Below are 22603 nucleotides of genomic sequence, written 5' to 3'. Positions count from 1 at the left end.
CTTTAAAAAGTGGGATATGCTGTGGCATTTCTTGCTTCCAAACAAGGAGATGTTTCTCTACTGCAGGTACCTGAACATCTCCTCTGGCTTCCTGGAATGCACAGTAGTCTGTGTGGGAACGACTGGACATGCTAAGGAGTTAAAACAAGCTTTAAAAATAAAAAAGTAGGTATGCCTGAGTGACTTAGTCAGTTAAATGTCCAACTCTTGATTTCAGCTCCGGTCATGATCTTAGAATCCTGGGATCGAGCCCCGCATCAGACTCCGTGCTCAGCACCAAGTCTGCTTGTCCCTCTCTGTCTCCTCCATACCCCACTCCCCCCCACAAATAAATAATAATAAATCTTTTTAAAAAAGAAAAAGTATTCCAGCTCCTTTCCCTTCAATTGGGATAATTCTAAGCCACAGAATTGATAGAGTCCCCCAGAAGGCTATTGTAGGCCTGCACCCTAGTTACATTTATCAACATAAGCAACCTTCTCTTCTCTGTCTCACTTTCTATTCCCTTAATCATATAGTCAAAAATAAACTTCCAAACAAATTACTGGCAATCAGATTTTGTCTTTGGATTATCTTCTGAGGGAATACAACCTGAGTAACTAGACAGAATTACTAGTCCTATGTATATTTGATGTAATCATTCCTGACATTCCCCAAACCATGGTTGCTGTTCTTTTGCCAACCTATGGGAAGCAGAAGAGATGTCATTATATCCTTCTATTGTCAAAATGATCACAATTTCAATCATAAAATTTAGTAGATAGTGATGCTGTCTCCTAAAATAACCCATATCATGGTGGATTCACATTTCCCATGATAGTAGAGGTTATGAATAAATGCTCTAGTAGCTGGACTCTATTCCATGAGATAGATGTTATGCCCAGATCTGACCGTGTTCAATGATAGAAGCCTACGGGGAGTATCCAAGTGGCTGATGGACATATAGTTTTAGAGCTCAAAAGTCAGATTCAGTCAGCAAAATCTGAAATCATGTCTCTGCTTGTTCAATCTTTTTTTGCTACTTTTATGTCTTTGTTCTGTAATGTATAGATGGCAGGATTCAAGTCACAGGTGATGGCAAAGTCAGCAAGGAACAGGCATTATCACTTGATGATGTGGGGAAAGGTCAGACATAGAGAAATATGTATGGACTGAAAGAACCACCACAGTGATGTGAGCTGACCCACTGACAAGTGCTTTGGATCAGTCTTTTGAAGAACATTTCCAGACAGTGACCAAAATGAAGATATAGGAAGGATTAGCAGAAAGAAGGTGCTCATACTCATGACATTACTGCTGGCAGCAGCAGTAAATTCCAACTTGTCTCCATATATGCATGCAAGTTTTATGATTCTAGGAGAGTCATAATAGAAGATTTTACTTTATTAGGAACACAAAACACAAGTTCATAATGAAAACAAATTGAGACATACGTAGATCACCCCAAGTACCCAGCTAGTAGTCACAAATGAAACACATATTGTAGGATTCCTGATGTTCGAGTCATGAAGAGGCTCACAGATTGCTGTACACCTGTCAAATGCCATGGCTATGAGTAACACCATCGCTGCTCCTCCCATGATGTGGATGAAGCATATCTGTGTCATGCAAATTTGGAAAGAAATTATCTTGTATTTATTTGAAAGGTCTGTAATCATCTTGGGGTCTTTAATAAAGAAAAAATGTCCATATCCGTGAGGGACAGGTTGGCCAGGAGGAAGGACATAGGAAAATGTAAATGGGAGTCTAAAATTACTTTTTTTTATAATAATATTTTTTTATTATATTATGTTAGTCACCATACAGTACATCCCTGGTTTTTGATGTAAAGTTCCATGATTCATTAGTTGCGTATAACACCCAGTGCACCATGCAATATGTGCCCTCCTTACTACCCATCACTGGCCTATCCCATTGCCCCACCCCCTCCCCTCTAAAGCCCTCAGTTTGTTTCCCAGAGTCCATAGTCTCTCATGGTTCATTCCCCCTTCTGTTTACCCCCTTTCTTCTTCCCTTTCTTCCCCTACCAATCATCCTAGTTCTTATGTTCCATAGATGAGTGAAACCATATGATAATTGTCTTTCTCTGCTTGACTTATTTCACTTAGCATTATGTGGTTGATATATACAATGGAATATTACTCAGCTATCAAAAAGAACGATTTCTCAACATTTGCTGCAACATGGACGGCACTGGAGGAGATAATGCTAAGGGAGTCTAAAATTACTAAAAAGAAAATGAAGAGATTTCCTGGGATGATCCCTAAAGAGATCAAGGAGAATATCAACCTGAGAAAAACTTTAGTTTCCCAAGAACTGGGTTCCAGTGATACAAACTCAGAAACCAGAGACTCTCTCATCATTTTTTAAAGAAAGATTTTATTTATTCATTTGAGACAGAGATACAGAGAGATAGAGAGAGAGAGCGCATGGGCGGGGGGAGAGGCGGAGGGAGAGGGAGACGGAGACACCCCGCTGAGCAGGGAGCTGGACTCAGGGCCTGATTCCAGGACCTGGAGATAATGACCTGAGCTGAAGGCAGCTGCTTAACCATCTGAGCCACCCACGCACCCCATTTAAGATTTGAAAAAACAAAGTAGGGGAAGGAGATGGTAATTTACAGAAAAGGATGTCACCCCCCAGGTGACTCATTAACCGCTTTTCTTCTTAACTTCCATTAGAAAACCAACATGATTCTAGGAGACAATTCCCATAACAATCTGATTTCTGGCTGGCAACACCAAGTCTCTGAGTTGAATTTGGTCACTACCCAAGCACAATTATTGCTGTTAATTAGCTGCTTTTTATGATGGCAGTATTTTCTGTAACTCAGTACACAGGGGAGAATTATGCAGCAGACAGAAACTTTCTGAGTTGTTCTGACTCCCTGAAGATATACTTGCTTTATGCCCTCAGGTGTTGGAGCACAATTTCTGCTGTTCTTTGTGTTTCAGTATTTAAAAAAAAAAAAAAAAAAAAACACATACGCTGCTGCTCGGAGCCTTTATGAATGGTAGTTAAATGTAGGTCTCTAGACAAGGGTGCTTATGCGTGAGAGGTTTTATGCTACCACTCATTCACCATAGTTTGACTTTGATTTTGTTATTCTTCAGTCGAAAGATGAAACATACAGAAAATGGCAGAAAACAAATTTATAGCTTAATCAAATTTTGTAAAGTAATCCTCACCCAAGTGAAGATGTAGAACTATGTTAGGTATCCCATCACAGAAATTTCTGTGATTCATCCAAATTACAACCACCTTTCTCCTCAAGAGGAGTCGTGATTCTGTTACAGTAAAAATATCCTTGCATTTTTTTCTTTTTTAAAGATTTATTTATTTATTTTATTTATCTATTTAATAATAATTTTTTATTATGTTAGTCACCATTCAGTATATCCTTAGTTTTTCATGTAGTGTTCCATGATTCATTATTTGCGTATAACACCCAGTGCACCATGCAGTATGTGCCCTCCTTAATACCCATCACCGGCCTATCCCAATTTTTTTTCTAGCTTTATCTTCCAAATATCCATTCTAGAACACTGTAGTTTGTCTTGACTATTTTTTCATTTAATGTGTCTTTCAAATTTCTTCTTTTTTTAAAAAAAAAGATTTTACTTTTTTTTTAAATATTAAAGGATATTTATTGAATATGTAAAGCAATGGATACTGTATCCCTCCCTCCACAAGGAATACAGGTTTCTAAACTGTAAACACAACTTCCGTGTTAGACCTCAACACCCAGAAAGGCAAGAAACCAGGGTAGCAAAACAGATGGGTCATCATTGCACAGCTGCAAGTGGCGGTGGCTCTGGGGCAGGGACAGGGTTGCCCAATACTTGGGGAGAAGAAGAGGGCTGTTTTCTGAATGGGCTCCTGGACCCAAGTCCCAGAGAGCTGGGTAACCTCATAGGTAACATAAGACATGAGATTCTGGTACATGACTGTCATTTTTCTTTTTTGAACAAATTAATGTTTTCTTTTGTGTGTGTGGTTGTATAATGTGTTTAATTGATTTATTTAGTTTTAAGTTTTTATTTTAATTCCTGTTAGTTAATATACAGTATTTTATTCGTTTCAGGTGTACAACACAATGATTCAACAATTCCTTTCATTGCCCAGTGATCATTCCAAGAAGTGCACTCCTTAATCCCCATCACCCATGCAACCCATTCCCCTACCCACCTCACCTCTGGTAACCATCAGTTTGTTCCCTATAATTAAGAGTCTATTTCTTGGTTTGTCTCTCTTTCTCTCTTTTTCCCTTTGCTCATTTGTTTTCTTTCTTAAATTACACATATGAGTGAAATCATATAGTATTTGTTTTTCTCTGACTGATTTACTTCACTTAGCATAATACTCTGTAGCTCCATGGACCATGTCATTGTGAATGGCAAGATTTCATTCGTTTTTATGCCCAAATAATATTCCATTGTGCATATCTATATACCACTTCTTCTTTATCCATTCTTGCTTCCATATCTTGGCTGCTGTAAATAACACTGCTATCAACAGGGGTGCACGTATCCCTTGAATTAGTGTTTTTGTATTCCTTTGGTAAATAGCAAGTAGTGTGATTGCTGGATCATTGGGTAGTTCTATTTTTAACTTTTTGAAGAACCTCCCATACTGTTTTCCAGAGTGGCTGTACCAGTTTGCATTCCCACCAACATTGCACCTGTGTTCCTTTTTCTCCATATCCTTGCCAACGCTGTTGTTGATTTTAGCCATTCTGACAGGTGTGGAGTGATATCCCATTTTACTTTTGATTCATATTTCCTGATGCAAGTGATGATGAACATCTCCTCATGTGTCTTCTGGTCATCTGTATGTCTTCTGGAAGAAATATCTGTTCATGTCTTCTCCCCATTTTTAAATTGGATTATTGTTTTTTGGGTATTTAGTTTTATAAGGTTTTTATGTATTTTTAGATACTAACCCTTTATATCTTCGCCCGTTCCATAGGTTGCCTATTGGTTTTGTTCATTGTTTCCTTTGCTATGCAGAGCATTTCATTTGGATGTACTCCCAATAGTTTATTTTTGCTTTTGGTCCCTTTGCCTCAGGAGACATATGTAGTAAGAAGTTGCTATGATGTATGTCAAAGAGTTATTGCTTGTGTTCTTCTCTAGGATTTTTATGGTTTTAGGTCTCATGTTTAGGTCTTTAATCCATTTTGAATTTATTTTTGTGTATGGAGTAAGAAAGTAATCCACTTTATTAAAAATGCACACAGTCTAAACCCACATTCCTCCCCAGACAATGCCTTATAGTCCAGTTATTCAAGTCTTCTTAGTATTTCCACTAATGCTAGGCTTATTCCTAATAAAGTACCTTTGTTCATGCTGCTGTCTCTGCTAGGTTAAGTCTCTACCACCACCCTAAATTTATGTCCTTTTCCCTTGAATTCCAAAACAGTTTATATTCTGTAGATACTATCTTAGCTCTTAAATAAATGCAATATTATATGATGTTTGCATTTACAAAGGCGTTTTAAGACACGTACTTTTGAAAAAGTATTCTTAGTGGTTTTGTAGCCCATCACAATAATTTTATATTAAGATTGTTGGAAACCTGTCTATCAAACTAAGGCAAATTCTTATTCACAGTTTTGCTAAGTGAGGCAATTTATAGTGTACAAGTTTTGAATATAGTCTGTGGGCGTTGGATTCAACGTATTTAAGACCTATTTCTACCATTTTTACAAATGTGGATACTAATGATATTCAATTGTTATGGTTATTATGAATTTCAAATGAAGTAGTAAAAGTAAAGTGTTTTGCACAGTTTTTGTATTTAGTGAGTGCACAAGAGATTTAGGTAATTATTAGTAGAAGGTTTATCACCTTCTGATTCATAGAGAAACCCCAGCTCCCCAATAATTATTAAAGAATTTTACTTGCATTCTAGAAATAACAATCATAACAAGATGATTGAATCTCAGTTCTCTGTATCCTTCTGTTTTCCCGTCTTTAGAATGAATGCACTGGCTCAAAAATTCTTAAAATGCCCACTAGTCTAATAGTCTATGGGGCATGAGTGAGGGACAGAATTCCAAAATAATTTTCATAGTCTCTGAGAAGTTTGGATAGAAACATGAGAGTTAAGACAGATGTAGAAATCCAGTCTTAGGGGAAGTTAAAATAAATGAGATTCTAGAAAAGAATGTAAAGGTTATAAGGCCTTATAGAGAATGGAATTTATACTTATCATTTAGTGATATTGAAATGCTTAGAAGAAAAAGAGTTAATCCAGAATAAATTTAAGGTGAAAAATAGAAGAAAAATAAATAAAATAGGAAAATAAAAGGATAAAAGAAAGGTGATTTATAGGTGAAATGAAAAGTGAGAAAAATGCAAAAAATCTACATGAGAGAAAATGTGAAGGGGTTTACTTGGAGATACAATTGAAAAAGGATTCTGGAATGCCTGCTAAGGGATTTGTGTGTTAGTATGAATACAGCACAGAACTATGGAAGAATTATGTGTAATTATTTAATACATTTCTAACAAATTCTGAGTAATTGTCGAAATTGATGTGTCCTACGGAGGTATGAAATTATATGTGTTATTCTTACCAAATCTCTTGGAGGAATAGTAATATTTGTTATCAACACTTCCTTAATCATGGTTCTTGCATCGCCCTTGGAAATTACACTTTTCTCTTCATTATCCCAAATCCTTCCCTTAGCCCTATTTACTAGTGCTCCATATTACTGTTTTCAAGTTCCTTTAAGAACATAGCTATTCTAATTTCATTTTCAAGTATAAAGAGAAGTCTAATAGTAAGACAGGACATAAGCCCTCTGTTAACCTTCTGTTTAGCAAGGTAATAAATACAATCATAATAATCATTGACAATAGAGAGGATGGGATTCCTGTTGTGAGATCATTTCTGATATGACTGATTGTCTAGGGTCGTTCATAAGAATCAAAGTATGCAACTCAGAGAATGGAACTTCAGTATTTATTTATGTGCAACCATTTCATTTCACTGAGAGGACAAACTCAATACTCACATCTCCATAAGAAATATACCAAGGGTGATAGCTGACCAGTGGTTTCTCTTTTGCAGCAAAAAGACTTTATACCATGGTAACAAGTAAGAATTCAGATACGCTGCTCTTCAGCAAAAGGAATTTCTTGCTCACTTAGTTAAGACATCTCATTTCCTGAGTGTACACTACTGAGGAGTGAATGATGATGTTGGATTCTCAGTTACAGGGGACCCTTCACCACTGTAATCCTCTCAAAGCTCGTATCTGATTCTTTAAAAATGGTTCAAGGAGTTTTAGAAGAATTCTATTGATTCTAAGTTGAACATTAAGTTTATTGAAGAAGTTCTCCAGAATCTTACACATTGGCTGTAACATTGATTTAGAGCCAGCTACAAATGAACAAGAAAAATCTTTCCCTATGTACTAGATTAAAGTGAAAATTCAACATTTAGGGTGTCATGTTTGTCCTAAATATCTTTTACCCCTCTTTAAAGAAAACTACCTAAAGTCTTCATAAGTTTCACCGAGATTAATGTCAGGAGACTTGGGGATTTTAGTACAAATTTACAGTGTGATTTTGGTGTGTCATTCAGAATATCTAAGCCTTAGTTTTCCTGTTTACAAATGAGCTCATTGGATCAAAAGCTCTCAAAGACAACATTCCACAACTCTAGGAGTATGATTTGAACCTTTCTGTGAAAGAAGTGTCCAAAACCAGATTATATTGGAATTGCAAGAACGAGGGGAAAAGGTGGGTAAAAGAACACGGCATCTGGGTATATGGAAAAAGGATCCTTAAATAGAAAGGAAAGAAGAGATTAGCCTTCAAGTTTCAGAAGGACTCAACACTTAGAACACTTGTATAACATATACTTAGTTGTAAAGGGCAATCCTTGTTAATATTCACACTTTCTAAGTATTTGAATTGACCTCTGGATCCTTCCATTTTTCTTGAAGATGCACATGCAATTGAGTTCTGCCAAATGGGTTCTTGCTAATAGAAGCATTACTTTATTAATAAAATGCTACACTTTGGTTAGTTCTGCTAATATACTTCACTTTCATCATTCCACCTACCTCCTTCATATGTGGAAGAGACTACAGCAATTTTCAAAGGATGGAAGAGTACAGATTTTCCTTTTTGCACTTTGTCTTGAAGCAGAAAATTTCCAAGAGAGTAAAGTGTGTCTGATTGGTCTTCCTTAGTAAGTCACTTGGTTAAAAGCCATTTATGAGTGACCAGAGGCAGGTGAGGAGATCTGGAAATAGCCAGGCTGAAGTTTGAGTACTGAGACTAAGTCATATAGTCTCACAGGTTTTCCCTTGAGGAACACACAGAATCTTCTTGAGTCAGGGGTTGTTGTCACAATTTCTTGGCTTCCTTAGGTATTTCTAGTACCTCACTGAATCTAAAGATGATTTTTTTTCTGTGCAAATGAAACTTTTTTCCCTTATATTTCCCTTAATTCTCTTTATATCGAAGTATAATTGAATACAATGTGTCGTTCCTTTCAGTGTATAACACATTGATTTGACAATTCTGTACACTACTCAGTGCTCAGTACAACTAAGTTTAGTCACCATATGTCACCATAGAACACTATTACAGTGTTATTGACTTTATTCCATATGCTGTACTTTTTATCTCTGTGATTTATTTATATTATAACTGGATGTTTGTACCTCTGAATCCCCTTTATCTATTTCTCTCCCCCCCCAATCTGCCATGTGGCAACCACCAGTTTTTTTTCTCTGTATAAGACTCTGTTTGTTTTGTATTTGTATTTTGTGTTTGAGATGTCACCTATCAATGAAATCATATGGTTCTTGTCTTTCTCTGTTAAAGGAGACTTTTTAAAATTTAATTTATATATTTGAAGAGAGAGAGAAAGCACAATCTGGGGGAGGGACAGAGGGAGAAGCAGGTTCCCCGCTGAGCAGGGAGCCTGACATGGGTCTCTGGGGTTAGATTCCAGGACTCTGGGATCATAACCTGAGCTGAAGGCAGAAGCTTAACCAATTGAGACACCCAGGTGCCCCTCTCTGTTAAACGTGAGTTTTTAAAAGAATCATAGTGAAGCCAGTAAGATAATGTTCTGAGGTTAAAATCCAGATGGATTCAGGAGACAATAATAATGCTTTAGATATTATACAAAGAAGATATCTTATAGCATTTATGATCACTTTTGGATAAAATATAGGGAAAAAATACCTTGACCAATAGTAAGAAAGTCTCATATATTATTTACCATTTTATTGAGCAGCTTTAATTACAGTGCAGTAGTTACAACTGAGCTGAGTCACCACAATTAATGTTTCTTAAATCAGTCATAGGGATACATTCCAAGTGATTTCTCAATTGTGCTCTTTGACCCATCAGACTTCTCAAGTTCTACTTGGAAAAGTAAAGTAAAGTAAACATGTCAATCATCTTCTTTGTCCTAAGCACCCTGGCTTATATACAGGTACATTAAATAAGGTGAGATCTGAGTTGGGTACCTTTTTTTAGGTAATAAGATCCTGGAAATACTTTTATAATTGTAGATACTCTTTTAGGGTGAATCAAGAAATGCTTTGAGGAAGACTGCAAGGACAACAGAAATTTGCTGTTGAAAAAAATGGAATATAGAGAAATTTTGCATAAGGCAAAACAGTAGAATCTATTTCTAAAATAAACATTGACAATCAAAGACTGAAAACAATTCTTAAGAGTTGTAGCATAGTGTTCCCTGCCTATTTATCTAACTTAAACTATAATTAGGATGAGAAATATTTCTTGATTTTTAATGGCTGCTGGTTTGTATAAACTCATACTTTATCCATTGGATCCACATAATTTCCATAAGAAATATTAATTGATTCCTAGTGATGCTTATAATCAGTATGAAGGTACTGATAAATAAAGCTCTATCATATGTACATGTATGTATTTACATGGAGATATAAAACAATTACATGAAAATTGAGTGTGGTCATTGATGAAATTGCAATTTAATTTTATAGGTCAGTAGGAATATATAACACTTTATCTTTCATACTTAACAGAAATACTGCAGCTCTATTTGAAAGTGAATTTCTTTAATTCAGTACCTCTTTTATGTAGAGTTCTCAGTTTTTTAAAGGTGATAATGAATTGTACATAATCCATAATGTTCATGGTGATCACAAGGGTCCTGATGCTCCACGGCACTCATCTTGTGCTCTTACCAGTGAAATCTGCTATGGCATCTCCCTAGAACTTACAACTTGTCAACTCAGCCTTCTCATTGCCACCTTCATATCTCTGTTCCTTAAAGTATAGATGGCAGGATTTAATACAGGAGTGATGACAAAGTCCACAATGGCAAAAAATTTATCCATTGACTTGGTAGGGAAAGGCCACACATAGAGAAACATGCACGGAGTGAAGAACAAAACCACTATAGTGATGTGAGCTGACAGAGTGACGAATGCTCTGGATAAATCTTTTGAAAAATGTTGTCTGACAGTGATCAGAATAAAGATGTATGATACAAATAAGAAAAAGAAGGTGCCCATAGATATGAAGCCACTGTTGGCAGTGACCACAAATTCTAGTCTGTAAGTGTCCATGCATGCAAGTTTAATAACCCTAGGAAAATCACAGTAAAAGCTCCCCACATTATTAGGGCCATAGAACGGTGAATTGATGACAAAAACAAACAGACACAGCATGAATCACCCCAGTGATCCAAGCAGCCACTATGAAAAGCATGCACATTTTGGGATTCATTGTAGTTAGATAGTGGGGAGGCTTGCAAATGGCTGTGTACCTGTCCTATGCCATGGCTATGAGCAGTACCATCTCAACTCCTCCCATGACAGGAATAAAGAACATTTGTATCATGCAGTTATGGAAGGAAATGATTTTGCAACCACTGAAAAGATCAGAGATCATCCTAGGAACTGTGGTGGATGAAAGGCCCAGGTCAATGAGTGATAGGTTGGCCAGCAGGATATACATGGAGGAGTGTAAGTGAGAATCAAAAATCACTGTTAACATAATGAAGAGGTTTCCCAAGATAATTCCCACATAGAACAAAGAGAAGAAAAGAATAAGGAAAACCTGCATTCCCAAGGATTGTGCGAGTCCCGGTAACACAAACTCAGTTGCCACAGAGCCATTTCCTTGGTCCATTGAATCATAAGGAAGGGAAGACTCTAAAGTGACCTGAAAGAAATGAGAGAAGGAATTAACTTTGAGGAATTCTTCACACAATGTGTTAAATGTTGATAATTTAAATTGGTTATTGACCGATCCTTTATTTAATAGTAAATTAGTTACAAAATAATGGGAGCCCAGAGCATGGGTTTGGTGGTATGAGCAAAGATGCATGCAGAGGCCTTCTATTGCTTTAAATTGCTCTTATTTATTCAAGTACATGGGGTAATGAGTCAACTTACGAAGTTAGAAAAGGATGCAAAAATTAAACTCAAGGAATTCAAGTTAAATAGAACAATAAAAATTAAAACCAAAAATAATACGTATCGACTCCTAGAAAATTGGAAGAGTGTATATGAGCATAGAAAAAAGTTAAAAAGAAACAAAAAATAGATAACCTTTTGAAAATATAATCAAGAATAATAAAATAAACAATTAGAAATGAGAATAGAATAATAACAGTTAACATAATAACAGTTAATACACATTTGAAGTCTGTTTTTTATGTGTATGTATTACTGTTAGGTTTGTACTGCTGAAATGGTGTCGGCATTGGAGTTTGAGTGATAATTTTTGTAAACAGAAAAATCCCACACTACATAAACCTATAATCCTAAAGTCTCTAAACTTCCATTTACAGCATATAATATAATGTTTATGAACTTTAATTATTATACTGTGGACAATCACAATGGAAAATATGGAACTGAGTGTATTCAATGTGGTGGAGTCAGAGTCAGTAGCATGTGTAAAGGACAGGCAGGAAGGAACACATAAAGAAAGGGGAAGAATGAAGATCAATGGGAAGGAGTGTAAGAAAATAAAAGGAGGGTGAAGAGAAGAAATAAATTCCTAAAGGTCAAATAGGGAGGATAAAACGATGATCAAAAAAAGGCATTGGTAGAACATTGCACATCTTTGCTTAGGTGCCTGTCATAGATTAAATCAACACACATCGATACATTACAAACACCTGGGTGAGAACTTTACTTGGGTTTCCATTCACTGCTTTAGGTATATTTTGACTGGAAGGATGGAAAGTAATAGTAAGGCTGTAGGGAAAATAACCACTGAGATGAAGACAGGACTTTAAGCACGTGAATCATGGGTGTGGCAGTGGGGTTTGGTAGAATAGAGTGGTTGAACACGATGCCTCAGTGAACTGGCAGGTGAATCACCTCTAAAAAATTTAGGAAGTAACCAAAAGCATCCGTTTAGCCTTCAGGCACTATTTGGCTTACCCTCATTCAAATATTCATAGATTTTCATAATATAAAATTAAAGATTTTTATATAGGCACCCTTTCTGCTTTGTCTAACACTATATCACCTGCCTTTTAAAACAGCAGCTGGCACATAGAAAAAGCCCAGGAAATATGTGATGAATGAATTTCCTAGAAATAGGTACTAAATTGTTCATAGAAGAAACAAAACAGTAGCCCTCACAAATATATACAGAAATTGATTTAATAATGTCTTCTCCACAAACGTGTATTTCCTGGTATAGTCCAGTTATATATACATAAAAAGTGAGTATTTAAATGAGTGAAGAAATGTCTGCCCTTTTTCTTGCAAACATCTGGAATTAGCATGTGTCACTGATGAGGAAATCCTCATGATCTGAGAGAGAAAAAGACCATGCGCTTGGTTTCTCTGCCTTTTTAGAAAACCCTGGTGATGGGGTGCCTGGGTGGCTTAGCGGTTGGGCGTCTGCCTTCGGCTCAGGGCGTGATCCCGGCATTGTAGGATCGAGCCCCACATCAGGCTCCTCTGCTATGAGCCTGCTTCTTCCTCTCCCACTCCCCCTGCTTGTGTTCCCTCTCTGGCTGGCTGTCTCTATCTCTGCCAAATAAATAAATAAAATCTTTAAAAAAAAAAAAAAAAAAAAAGAAAACCCTGGTGACTTTGTGAAGCTCTCAGGAATTTGGCAGAAGTCAAGTCCCCATAGATTTTGCTATCCTTCCTCTTGGAGATGTAAACTTTTCCAGTCATTCAGGGCCTGGGAAGACCCATCATTAAATAAGAAATATAGATACATATTAAACAAATAAGATGATCAGAATTATAGATTTGTATAGAAGTGGGAAAGAACTTTGAGAGAACCTATTCAGTCACTTCATTCTACAGGTAGAGGGCCAACCCCGTGAGGGTAAATGGCTGGCCAGAGTGTTCACAGGAATACATTCACAGGGCCAGAACTAGAATCAGCCTAACTTCCAGTCCAATGGTCTTCCTCAATAGTGCTCTATACCCGCTTATTAGAAAGAGTCATGAAGTGGCTAGAAGTATTTATATTTGAAAGGGTCACTGTAACCTAATTGGAAGTGGTCTGTCAACCCTCAGTTTTTATTCATTTAAAATAAAATTTGCTGCCCTTCCTGAAAGACTTTTTTTTTGCCATTGGTGATTTCTCTTGCTAACCCCCTTTCCTGTTTCTTCACATAATCTGGTTAGTCCTTGAACCGTTCCATCTCAGAGCTTATAGCTACCAGCTCCTCTGTACTATCCCCTGGATTGGGGCCAGAAGCTTTCTGACTCTGAGAATAGCCTCTCAGATTAGGCATTGGCTGGTTCCTTCAAATGTGGAGCAATGTAATACTGAAGGAGAGGGAACCACACTAGAATCCTGGAGGTGGAGGATTGAGACTTCCTTCCTTTTGTTTAAAACAGAATTTGGTTCTCAAATAGGGTAGAAATAGCTGAGGCCAGATGTCTGTTTCACAGTGAAAAAAAAAGTTTAAAATGAGTTGGAGAGCACAAAAATCAGAAACACATGAGTCTTGAAAAATCTTCACATTAAGGGGACAAATTGAACATATCAAAGTGTGTGTGTGTGTGTGTGTGTGTGTGTGTCTATGTGTCAGTGTGTAGAATTTATTTGATAAGACAATGCAATGCAATGGTTGAAATTTGAGAGTAAGAGAGTGATGGTGTAGAGTAAAAGGACAAAAATATTTCAAAAGGAGAATATTTCTGACACTAATATCTTACAGAGAAACAGATGCTGAAGCAGAATTAAGGGAGAGAGAGAGGGACACAACCATGATAGGTGCAGTTTCACAATTAAAAAGCATTTTTCCTCCTGCCTGTTGAGCTACAGGATTTACATTTTTGGAAGAATAGAAATTCAGAGAGCTCAGTCTTACTTTCTATACATAATCTTCCCTCAATGTCAAAGCTATATATGATTCTTCAAAATGGGAAATAAGCTAATTAGATACACAAGAGAGTGACCTACTGTTGTCTCAGAGAAGGCCAATACCGAGCCCATTATTAGTTTTTCTTGGGGGACTAAACTTTGAGTCACATTGGTTTCCCCATGAGAGAAATAATGAAAAAGAAATTGCCTGGTAATGCAACAGAGGGGAAGAGAGAAGATTTTGAGGCAATATGTTGGTTTGTGTAGAAATATCCCTATATAGTTGCATGATCTTTGGGATGAAGTGCTTAGAAGCACTGAGATGAGGGGATGAGGGTGTAAAAACATATCCTGAGTGGACAGACATACTTAAACTTGTAGTACCATACTTGAAATAGATGTAAAATCCCTGATAGGTAAATATAATTCTTACAACTGACAGTAGGGGAATAAATAGATCACTTTCATGTTATCAATTATAGCCAATGTTTACCTTTGTAGGTTTACTTGCAGTCCCAAACTTTGGAGTGTTGAAGATAAAGTCTTCTTGAATGTATTTAACCTTTATTTTTCCTGAGTTGACTGGATAGAACTAAAATTTGTACATTATAGGATCAATTTCTGAAGAGATCAGTGGAAAACAGATGCAAACACAAAAGAGGAAAATATAGGAGGTTATTTGGAGTGTTTGTAAGAAGAGGATATTTACCTGAGGGAGATACTCATTCATAAGACCTATGACAAGGTATTGAAACAAGCCTAGTGTATTTCTGTAAAGAAGTAAGGCTGATCTATATTTGATATGTAGATACAAAGAATCTGATCTCTAGTCTATCATGGAGTCCCAAGTGTCAAGGCTCTATTTTTGTTTGAGTTGTGTTTGTTTAGAGTTGTATTTTATTTTTTCTTGTTGAGAAAATGGAAAATCATAATTCTCTAGAATAGCTGCAGAATAATGGCTAGTGTCAAATTAATTTTTGAAAAATATTGACATTCCAAAATGTATAAGGATACAAACTGAAGAATAATGTGTGCAGAAATATTTAAAAAGAAATAAGAATGCATGGTCAGTGACATGAATCGGTATATATATGATGAAGTAAAATAATTTAGTTGTTTGGAAGAAGCACAACTACTCTAAGATTAGAGGAAAATTTCTCTTGTTGCCTCCCTGCCCCACTGGCTACTGCAATGCAGTGAACACTCCACAGCCCCATTAATCATTTTATCGTGTCAGTGTACTTCTGTCCTGAGATGCCTGTGTCCTAAATGGCCAACTGGATACCAGACAGAATAGCATATTAAGGTGAATGAGGGAGAATCTAGGCAGAAATAAAGCCCTAGGAAATTCTCCAGCCAGGCATAGAGCACACTGATTTGAGAGCAATCCCTTGGGGCATGGATCTTGGGTTTGCTTGGCAGTGGAGAAGGCTGCTGAGCTAACAGAAGAGTAGGGGATGTTAATGTAGAGCTTATGAGAACTAAAAGTATCAGAGAGGATCGAGTCCACTGATTTACAGGCTGCCCCAGCTAAAGTTCGCTCAAGATTTAAACTGGCTGAAGCCAGCAAAAAGAAACTTGCCAGTAGATTTCACTGCAGAGAATTGACAAACAAATTCAGAAAATCAATTGCGAAAAAGGAAAGAAAAGGGGATTAGGTACTTTAATCCTATGACTAAGCAAATATAAAAAGGAAGCCCATAGGGCAGTGGGGAGGGAACTTGGGGCAGGAGGTGGCTTTCTGGGGCTTTCTCTCCCCTTCCCCTTTCCAACCACCTTCCGCCACTGCTGGACTGGGGCTAAGAGCAGCCTGAGCAGGAACATGACCGCAACCCAGGTCACTGAGCTGGAGGGATGAGGAACACCTCTGCAGTATCAGCCTCCTCCTCCCAGGAGATGGAGGAGCTGGAGCACTTTATGCACAGCTGGCTACATGCTACAGTACCAGGTGCAGGTCCTGCTGGCTGACAGCACAGAGGCAGATGGTGAGAGCAAGCAGACACAGTCCCACATCTCCCAGGAGGAAGTCCCAATAGTGGACCTCCAGTGTAAGGCCTAATGAACAAGGGACAATGGACCACAGTGAGCAGCTGGAAAGCAGTTGTTTCTCCTCTCTAAGGCAAGCCCCCCTCTCCCCTACTACACACTCCCTCAGAGTTGAAGAAGGAGGAAAACAGGAAGTGCTGGTGGACAGAGTTTTTTAAAAGTTCCAATAAAAGCCTGTTCTCACTAAACCAGGGTCCAGGAGAAGGGAAACGTAGCAAGATAGGAAAGTTTGAGACAATAACTGTTCTACTCCAGCCAAATAGCACAGAACAAGCTGTGGCCCCATGTTTACCAACACCAGCAAAGATCCAGTGGGCATCTAGACTGCTACCCTCACAGGGCTGTAACAGGGCACCCTCTATCTTCCCTTCAGCAGGCTGGTGTCAGAGAAGGCTGGTAAGGAGGCTGGGGCTTTCATCCCTGCCATCTTGTAAGAAGGCCCCCAAACTACCCCCATGGTATTATTGGAGACCATATGAGAGCCTGGACTTCTATCCCCACTCAGCAGTATTGAGGCACTTCTCCTCTCCCTGCGAGGTTGTGTCTGGGGAGATTCTAATAGAGAGTTGAGACTTCCACTATTGGCCAGTGATAGTGAGGCCACCTCCATGGCAGGGTCAGTGGGGACTGTGTGGGGCCCTGGAACTCCCAGTTCCAGCTGTCTGTAACAAGTGTACCCCTGGACTTCTACCTTCACTGGTATTGGTGAGACTGTGCTCCCCACCCCACCCCCCGCCAGAGTGGTATCACTAACAACAAGTTAAAACAGAAGATTTAAATACGATTCAGAATCTCATAACATGCAAGTGTCCTAATTGCAATGAAAAAATCATTTGTCAGAGCAATAACTGGAAAGATTTCAAACTAAATGAAAAAACAGTTAGTAGATGTCAACACTGAAATGAGAAATTGGACTTCATCAAAATTAAAAACTTTTCCTCTGGGAAAAACCATTTGAAAGATGAAGAGACAAATTACATAGAGGAAGAACATTTTGCAAAACATGTATCTGACAAAGGACTAGTATTCAGAATATATAAAGAATTCCCAGAACACAGCACTTAAAACAATCCAATTAGGAAATGTATAAAAGACGTGAAGAGATATTTTTCCCTGAAGAGGATGTACAGATGACAAATAAGCACACAAAAAGATGTTCAACCTCATTAGTTGTAAGCGAAATGAAGAGTAAAGCCACAATGAGAGATCTCTTCCCACCTATCAGAATAGCTAAATTAAAAAAAAAAAAATAGTGACGACACCATGTGGTGGTGAGGATACAGTGAAATTGGGTCAGTCTTGCATAGCTGGTAGGAGGGTAAAGTGTTACAGCCATTCTGGGAAACAATTTGGCAGTTTCTTAAAAAACAGAAACTACAAGTTTGATATGATCTCGCAATTTTACTACTGGGTATTTATTCCAGAGAAATGAAAATGTACGTTCATACAAAAACATGTACTCAAATGTTTATAGCTACTTTTCTCATGGTAGCCCCAAACTGGAAACAATCCAGTTGTCCTTCAGCAGGTGAAAAGAATCTCCAAGGGAATTATGCCAAGAGAAAAAAAGCCAATTCCCAAACGTTACTCTATTATTCTATATATATAACATTCTTGAAATGACAAGATGATAAAAATGGGGACCAGGTTAGCAGTTCCCAGGGATCAGGGAAGGGAGGGGCGGGATGAAGTGGGTGTGGGTACAAAAGGGCAGCAGAAGGTAACTTTGTGCTGATACAAATGTTCTGCATCTTGACTGTATTAACATTGATACCCTGGTTGTAATACTGAACTATACGTTTACAGGCTCTCCCATGGGGGAAAGTGGATAAAGGGTACATAGAATCTCTGTGTTATTTGTTGCAGCTTGATGCGAATCTATAATTATCTAAAACAAAAGTTAAGAGGGGCGTCTGCATGGCTCAGTCAGTTAAGTGGCTGACTCTTGATTTCAGCTCACGTCATGATCTCATGGATCCTGGGGTGGAGCCCTGTGTTGGGCTCCGTGCTCAACAGGAAGTCCGCTTGAGGAGTCTCTTCCTCTCCCTCTGCCACCCCCCCACCCCCCACCACCGGCTCACCCTCTCTCTCTCTCTCTCTAAAATAAATAAATCTTAAAAATATGTATAAAATAAAAGTTAAGAAAAAAGAAAGCCCAGATACTAAGCAATAAATTATTCAACACTACTGTTTTTAAACTCTGTTGGTTTTGTTCATTTATTTAATGATAAATATCCATCAAAGATTTTATATACTGTTGTACTGATGTGATAGCAGTAGACGTCGACACAGCCCCTCCTCACATGGAATTTAAAATGTAATGAGGAAGACATACAACAGATAAGAAATTATGAGTATGGCTAATGTTACAGAAGTGATACTGGGGAGTGCTATAATAATATACAATGGAAGGAGCTCTCCTGGACTCAGGTTCTGGGAAGTGTTTCCTGATAAAATAATGTTGAAACAGAAATTTAAAGAATGAATAAATGTTAATAGGCAAAGCATAAAGGACAAATGTTTCAGACAGAATAATTGGCCAGTCATTCTTTCAAAGAATGAATTCCCAAAAGCATGTTGTCATGTGAGGCTGGAGGGGAGGATGAGGGCCAGGTCTTGGATGGCCTGATAAATCTTGAAAAGTAGTTTTGTATTTTAATTTAACAGTAGTGGCAAGCATGTGAAGGGTCTTAAGTAGAAGGATCACATGCTTAGATTTATATTTCAAAAAATCTGGGATGCCTGGGTAGTTTATTCGATTAAGTGTTGGACTCTTGAGTTTGGCTCAGGTCACGATCTCAGGGTCATGTGATCAAGCCCCACATTGGGCTCTGAGCTGAGTGTGGAGCCTGCTTGAGAATCTCTCTCTTTTTCTCTCCCTCTTCCCCTCCCCCCCGTGCATATGTGTGCACATCCACTCTCTAAAAAAAAAAAAAAAACTCTCATTCTGAATATAGATAATGAGAAGGCAAACAAGATTTGAAGTTGGAAGACATATAGGTGACTTAATATTCTACTTGAAAAATGACATATGAAGTCTTAGACAGGAATGGTGATATTTGGAAGAGAACAAGGGGACATATTTAAGAATTGTTTAGAAGCTGGAATTAATGGCATTTGCAGATTTAATGAATATTAGGGATTTGGGAAAGGAGGAGTCCATTATTACTCCTAGACTTTACATTGAGGAACTGGGTAAATATTGGTGCTACTTATTGTGACTAGGGACCTGAAAGAGTAGCAGTTTCAAGGATGAGATGAGTTTAGTTTCAGATCTGCTGAGTGGGAGATGCCCTAGAATCATCAAGTCAGTAGGTAGTTAGTTATATTTATGAAGTAGGAACTCAAAAAAATAACAGCCCGGCTTAACGATAAAAGCCCTTAGCTGAGATTGTAATTAAATCCTAGGGAATGGATGTCCCTTAGGGAGAGAATATGGAGTGAGAAAAGACCAAAGTGCAATTCTGAGGAACACTGAGTTTGGTGATGGAGCTGACTGAGAGAACCTCAGCAAACTGCTACTGGGAAGGAATTCCCAAAGAGTAGGAGGAAAAGCGGGAGACTAGTTTCTCAGAAGCCCAGTGAGATATTTGAAAGAGGGAGTGGTTAGCAATGATCAAGTAAAGAAGAACTTCCCATCCAGATAAATACCAAAACATTAAAAGAAGTTTTTTTTAAAAGATTTTATTTATTTTTATTTGACAGAAGGAAAGAGAGAGAGCATGCAAGCACATGCACAAGCAGGGGGAGCAGCAGGCAGAGGGAGAAGGAGAAGCAAGCTTCCCGCTGAGCGGAGAGCCAGATGCAGGGCTGGATCCAGGACCCTGGGATCATGACCTGAGCTGAAGGCAGATGCTTAACTGACTGAGCCACCCAGGCGCCCCACATTAAAAGACATATTAATGATTAATTTACATGGAGGAAGTAGAGATGTTATTGGAAAGTTTCCTAGGGATACACTGGACAAAAAATATAGACATTAGTTTCCTTAATTAAGCATATTTTGAGAGCAGTAGAAACAAATAAGCAAAAATGTTACATGTAACTTTAATAAAGGATTTATTACAAATGTAGAAACACTCAAACTGAATATGCCTTACCATTTTTGGCTTGACATTTATCGAAGACTATCAAACTCAGATACATAAACTCTTGGGGGGATGTTTTATCTGGCCAAGAAACCATATTCAAGGAATCCAAGGCCTCTAAATACATTATTTTCCTTTGGAACAGCTATACTTCCTATGTGTTTTTTTTTTTTAAATAAACCAGGTGATTGAATAATGGAAAGACCACATTTTTAGAATAATACAAAGGCAGACAAAATGCAAAAAGCCCTGGTTTGTATTTATCTTAAGTATTGATAGTGTTAAGGAAATTCTCTCTCTACTTATAATCACTCAAATCTAAACGCAAAACTAAAATATCATCCTATGCTGATAAAGTCAAGTTTGTGTTTGGGGCTCAATGTAAGTAACATAGTTGATTTTGTTCTTTTCTAAGTTAAACTAAAATTGAAATAGGAATTACAAAATATAATTTATTGATTTTGATTTACTCAAAGTCACATTTTATCTACTAAATCCATAAGTTTACTATGAGATATATTTATCATTTTTGAGGTATTCATTTATAATTTAGAATTAAAACAATTATCAGGTCCCAAAAATGTCACCCAGAAAATATCTGAATGTTAAGTTTATTCTTACAAATCAGCTCAGTTTTCTATTGTCATCACTCTTCATAATGGAAATAGGTGAAGTCAATTTATTCTCTGTGCTTAGCAAAATAAAGTCACCTCTGACTCAACAATCAATTGCTACAGGTAGAACTTTGTTCAACTATTTCTCCAAATAGTAGTTCTTACCATAGTAACGATGACAGTCACATGACTAGCAGTGTTCTTGGTGAGCCCGAAGCGTGTTGTATCTAGATCTGCTCCATTCATTATGAGATCCCACTAGGACCCACAATCCGTTTGCCCAGTCTTCTCATGGCCACTCTCATGTCTTTGTTTCATAATGTGTAGATGGCAGGATTCAAGACGGGGGTGATAGCAAAGTCAACAATGAACAAGTACTTATCCAGTGATGTTGTAGGGAAGGGCCACACATAGAGAAACATACATGGCATAAAAAACAAAATCACTACAGTGATGTGAGCTGAGAATGTGACAAATGCTTTGGACAAGTCCCCTGAAGAACGTTCCTGGACAGTGACCAAAGTGAAGATATAGGATATCATTAGAGGAGAAGGTAGCCATGGATACAAACCCACTGTTAGCGATGATTACAAACTCTAGCTTGTAAGTGTCTACACAAGCAAGTTTCATGACCCGAGGAAAATCACAGTAAAAATTATCTACTTCATTAGGGCCACGAAAGGGCAAATTTATGACAAAAACAAACTGAGAGACAGCATGGATTATCCCCACTATCCAGGCAGCCACTACAAAAGGAAACACACATTTTGGGGCTCATGATGGTCAGGTAGTGGAGAGGCTTACAGATTGCAGTGTACCGGTCATATGCCATGGCTATGAGCAGCACCATCCTACCTCCACCCATAATGAGAATAAAAAATATCTGTATCATGGATTTTGGAAATGAAATGATGTTGCAGTCAGTGAAAAGATCAGAGATCATTTTGGGCACTGTGGTAGAGGACAGACCTAGATCAAGTAGAGAGAGGTTGGCCAATAAGAAGTACATGGGTGTGTGTAAATGAGTCAATAATTACCGTGGACACAATGAGGAAGTTTCCCAGGATCATTCCCATGTAGAACACAGAGAAGAACCAAAACAGAAAACGATGCATCTTCCATTTGAAAGTCCAATCAATACAAATTCAGATACCACAGATTCATTTGTTGCATCCATTGGCTCAATCAGTAGAGAAGGTGCTGAAGTATTCTAAAGGTAGGAAGTAAGGAAGAATTGAGTGTTTGCCCATCAATGCTTTTGTAGGAATATGTTGCAAATGCCAAAATGTGACGTTGGAAAACATACAGCGAGGGTGGGTGAAAGGAAAATAAATGAATAGGAGAAATGAGATAATCAAAAGTTAGATTAGAGAGAGAAGGAAACGACATTACTTGGAAATATGGAGGAATTAAGAGCAAAGAGTAACACCTCCTGGTAAAGATCCTCTTTACCATGCTCCTTGTGCTTCTTTAGTCTTTTTATATTCAAGAAAACACCTTTTGTGTCATGAATAGTCAGCTATAATTTGAATGTTCA

At 37.8% G+C, this 22603-nt stretch overlaps 2 pseudogenes; both read right to left on the bottom strand.

Annotated features, from left to right (window-relative positions):
• Positions 1-10219: 10219 nt before the first annotated feature.
• LOC123803914 (olfactory receptor 4F6-like) lies at positions 10220-11156 on the bottom strand (annotated as a pseudogene).
• A 10092-nt stretch (positions 11157-21248) lies between these two features.
• LOC148107193 (olfactory receptor 4F6-like) lies at positions 21249-22243 on the bottom strand (annotated as a pseudogene).
• Between the last annotated feature and the right edge of the window lie 360 nt (positions 22244-22603).

Source organism: Ursus americanus, chromosome 34, assembly GCF_024610735.1.
Source record: "Ursus americanus isolate L20-20 chromosome 34, mUrsAme1.1.p, whole genome shotgun sequence".
Lineage (NCBI taxonomy): Eukaryota > Metazoa > Chordata > Mammalia > Carnivora > Ursidae > Ursus > Ursus americanus.
This window is presented reverse-complemented; position numbering and strand designations above follow the sequence as displayed.